This window comes from Ceratotherium simum, chromosome 1 (genome assembly GCF_057802395.1).
Source record: "Ceratotherium simum simum isolate JZ-2026a chromosome 1, ASM5780239v1, whole genome shotgun sequence".
NCBI classification, from domain to species: domain Eukaryota; kingdom Metazoa; phylum Chordata; class Mammalia; order Perissodactyla; family Rhinocerotidae; genus Ceratotherium; species Ceratotherium simum.
Window position 1 is genome coordinate 97,282,763 of NC_141900.1, and position 4,620 is coordinate 97,287,382.

Here is a 4,620-nt window from a genome sequence, read left to right on the forward strand (position 1 = left end):
GGTTTTCCCACTGCACTCTTGGTCTCACCTCTCATCTTACTCATATTCCAGCCCCAAATAGCTTCCATCTTTCCAGAAGCTTCTCATGGATTTTGGTTAGTCTCTAGTATTCATATTTGCTTCTTGCCCTATCAGGTTCCTCTGGGGAAGTAGCCAGGAGATGATGCTAGCTTGCAACTTTAGAAGACTCCAGAAGCCATTGCTCTCAAATCTCATACATATTTATAATGTCAGCTGGATTTTTCTTGTCTGAAACATAATGACAATTTATCACAGGATCTCAGGCATCTCTGAAGCAATAGATATCATTTTTTTTTATAGTTAGGGAATGATCGGCAATCTAGCAAACTTATCTAATTGAATTAAAAAAATGCCAGGTACTCCTTTTAAAGAAAAGAAATATACTTTCCTTAGTGTGATTTACACTGATTGTTTACATTTCTATGATTTTCTGTAGAAATTCTCCCCATTTACCAGCAGAAACTCCATAAGACACACCAGCTGCTGTTATAAAAGGTTTTAATGAGTTATGATACAGAGAATTCATAAAAAGTATTCAGTTACAGAACATTGCCATCTGGACTTGAGATAATTTCATCTTGTTTATATCCATGGAGATTCACTCAGGGTGGAATTTTCCTCTCTGGAGGCATCTTCTAAGAGGTACTAGTCACTGACCAGAGCTCATTGGCACAACGAGTGACCATCAATGTCAGATGCAGCCAGATCAGGGGTCTCTTCTCAAAGGTACTTGACGGGGTTGTTGCCTTTGGAATTTGAAAGTCAAGAAATAGATTACATTAGAATATCTATATTCACTCTATATAGTGCACTATGTAAATTTAATAAAAATTAAGACAAATGTAAACATTTAAAGAAATTTGGATTGGAAGTAAACTAAGAAGAAGCAAATGGAAGATGCTGGTTCTGGAACTGAGTCCTTCTCAGATTCTATTTTCCCAAGTCCCTCTGTTTATTTTGTTATCCTACATTAATCCAGACTGGACTATCCTTCCTAGCATACTAAGAGTAGAGGATTAGAATATTTTATTTCAACTCAGGCACGTGTGTTCAATCACATATGGGGAAATAGGCATTATATTATTATCAACGAACAGAGGCAAAAAGAGGATTTCTAAAGAGAGAGGATAGAAAATAAAGAAACAAACTCTCCAGCAGTCTGGGAACCATGAGTATTATTTTCTTTATTTTGGGGTATGCTGAATAGGGGGCGCCTTGCACAGAGGCCTGTCTGAATGGTCTGCCTTGAGCAAGCTGTCTGGGGTCATCGAACACAAAGCAACTTCAGTTAATTGTTAGTCATCGCAAAATCCTTGGGAATCCATCTGCAGGAAGAAAGACAAGCTGTCTCTGGGTAACCTCTGCAGGGTTCCTTCAGCACCCCCACCTTACCTGGGCCAGGTTTACGCCATCTCCTTCATCATCAGAATCTTCTCAAAGGCAAAATATTTCCTTCATGACCACCTTTTTTCATTCTTACATTGCAAAACCCCAAATCAGCTAAGTCTGGGGTTCTGTGTGTGTGTTGGGGGGGTGGCGATGTTTTCCCACTAGAAAATAAAACAAAACAAAACAAGAACTTACTGCAACAGGCACTGGTGCAATAGTTCCTAATTTAAACACATCTCAGGACTCCTGCATCACTGCAAAGATAAAATCTTGGTTACCGGCCCATATGCCACACTGGGCCACTGTGGAACTGCCCAGCTCCAAAAGTTTCTGGGGCAGAACCAGCTGTCTGATACCAGAATGGTTAAGGAATAGCCTTCTTTGGTGCTTTTACTCCCCTAGAAGGCTTAGTAGTAGAGACACTAATTTGCAGGCGTACTGTCTTTACTAGGAGCCATGAACTATGCAGTGGTGAGGGAGTCTCCTGAGCTTGCAAGGGAAAGTGAAGGGTGTGGGGCTGGGAGGAGGCAGCCTGCATGCCCCAGGCAGGGACAAGTAGAGGGACACCTGCCCCAAAGGAACAGCAAAGGAGCTGTGGGGATGCGCATGCTGCCTAAACCCAGCCTAGCCTAGACCAGTCCAGTCCAGCCGCATGTGTCACAGAAGAAGCTTTGCAGGAGAAAACAGGGTTCCTGGATCATCTAAGCCAAGGACCTGGCAAGAGACGCCAGGCTCAAGGGAACAAGCAGAGACAATGACATCAGAGCTGTGACATCACTGCCTAATCTCCAATCAGAGAAGGGACACCCAGGACTTCATCTCTTAGGGGACCAGAACTCTAAGCAGGGAGACACCTGCCCAGTTCTGCTCCACCTGCCATGGGCTCCAGGCTCCTGTGCTGTGTGGCCCTTTGTCTCCTGGGAGCAGGTACTATGCCTGACAGCACCCAAATCCGAGGCACCAACGTACTCCCTCCTGTGTTCCTTCTCCAGTCCCTGTCTTCTTCCCTCACAGGCCCAGTGGATCCCGGAGTACCTCAAATACCAAGACACCTGATTAAAACAAGAGGGCAGCAAATAACAATGAGATGTTCACCCATCTCTGGGCACAACAGTATATCTTGGTACCAACAGGCCCTGGGCCAGGGCCCCCAGTTCCTCGTTCAGTATTACGATGGGGAAGAGAATGATAAAAGAAATATCCCGGATCGATTCTCAGGGCAACAGTTCAGTAACTATAGCTCTGAGCTGAATGTGAGCATCTTGCAGCTGATGGACTCACCCCTGTATCTCTGTGCCAGCAGCGTGACACAGCCCTGCAGAGTCACCAATGTTCTGTGCACAAACCTCCCTGCCCCAACGTGGAGCAACGTTAGAGCTGACAGATCTATGAGAACCTCAAGTCTGCAGTGGGAAAGAGAAATGACTTAGGGCCCTGGAAATTGCAGCCTCGGGCTCTTCTGCCACTCAGGGACATGGGACAACAGGGAACAAGAAGATTTGTTCAGAGAATGGTGCTGCAGGAATAGGTTCACTCCAAAATCACCTTCCTTGCCTGGCCCTCTAAGATACAATGGTAGAGGGAAGAGTTTGTAATTTATAGATGGTACACTCTTCTTTCAGGAGGGAGAGTTCATTGAGGGATCAAAATTATTTGATAAATATATAGTCTAGAAGATAGAATCATAGGGATATGGTTTATATAATTTAAGGAGAAGAAACTGAGATTTTGGGAAAGTCTAGGAGAGAAAATATAATTAAAAATGCTTGACAATAGAGAGCTTCAAGTATATAAACAAAAAACCAAAAAACTGTCCTATTTGTAACACAATCTCTTTTCTCCCCTCCTCCCGCTGTCTTCAATACCCAGACAACATAAAGCAAGGCCTTAGAGCACCGGCGTCACCCAGCGGCAGCTTCCTGGTGAGGACATCACCACGCAGATGCAGTGATGATGGTGAGAACCCTGGAGTCGATGCTCATTCCTTCCTTCTTGACTCCTCACCTCAATCCTCCCACCTCGGGCACAGTCAAGCGTCTCCCAAACACAGACGAGGGCACGCCGTCCCTGACTGTAACAGGCAGAGGCTCTCCAGTTTCCCCCAGAGCAGTTCTGCTTCCCTGGAACAGCTCTGACACTTCACCACCCAGGTTCAGTCACCTTCAGAGCCTCGCTTCTTGGCTGTCTCGGGATGCGTCTGCTTTGTGACCACACAGCTCTTCACCACATTCCTACAACACCAATGCCCTTTAAATCCTCTACACCTGCTCTTCTGTTCCCATGGCCTGGAAGGCCCTTCCCTTCACCACCAACATGGACAGATACTATTCATCTTTCAAGGACTGGCTCAGACGTGCCTTCCTCTTTGCTTATCTCCCTGACATTCCACAGCACTGTACCATTGATTAGTCTACTCAGGTTGTCATAACAAAATACTGCAGACTGCGTGGCTTAAACAACAGACATTTATTCTCTCACAGTTCTGGAGGCTAGAAGTCCAAGATCAAGGTGCTAGGGTTGGTTTCTGGTGAAAACTCTATGCCTGGTTTGGAGATAGCCGCCTTCTGGCTGTGTCCTCACACGGTCTCTCTGTGTTCAGGTGGAAAGAGAGAAAGAACTCTCTGTGTCGCTTCTCCTTTTTATAAAGACACCAGTCCTATAGGATCAGAGTCCCAACCCTATTATGTCATTTAAGCTTAATTACTTCCCCAATGGCCCTATCTTTACATATATTCACACTGGGGGTTTAGGATTTCAACATAGGAATTTTGGGGACACAATTCCATCCATAAGTATATTGCTCCCTTTCCTTACCTCCTAGGAAAATCAAGTATATAATTGATACTCTTTTACACTTGTAAAATGAATAAATAAATGCTCACTTATATAGAGCCATGAAGTATTATTATTCACTGTTTTCCCTTCACGACAATCCTCTCTTATCTGAAATATAAAGGGTAGTCATTGTGGATAGTCTTGTCTTTCCATACACCTTCTGCAATATTGTGAGCAATTGTGCTTTCATAGCCAGGACTGATGACCAGTCCTGTAAAGGACCCCAATTGTATCTAAAGCTGAAGTATGCTGATGTTCTTTTGGAGGAGAGAAAATTATGTTACAGTACTATTCATCCAGTCTCACGATCCTGTAAAGAATTTTCCATCACCAGCCACCATCACATCTTTAGAGACATCTCTTGCCATCATCAAG

General features: G+C 44.4%; 1 long non-coding RNA gene across 1 annotated transcript; it reads right to left on the reverse strand.

Annotated features, from left to right (window-relative positions):
* Positions 1-508: 508 nt before the first annotated feature.
* On the reverse strand, positions 509-3,975 carry LOC147918297 (uncharacterized). Its single transcript, XR_015553369.1, has 3 exons — positions 3,889-3,975; positions 1,414-1,571; positions 509-767 (listed from the first exon to the last, which is right to left on the reverse strand). It is a non-coding gene; the product is annotated as an uncharacterized LOC147918297 (long non-coding RNA).
* Between the last annotated feature and the right edge of the window lie 645 nt (positions 3,976-4,620).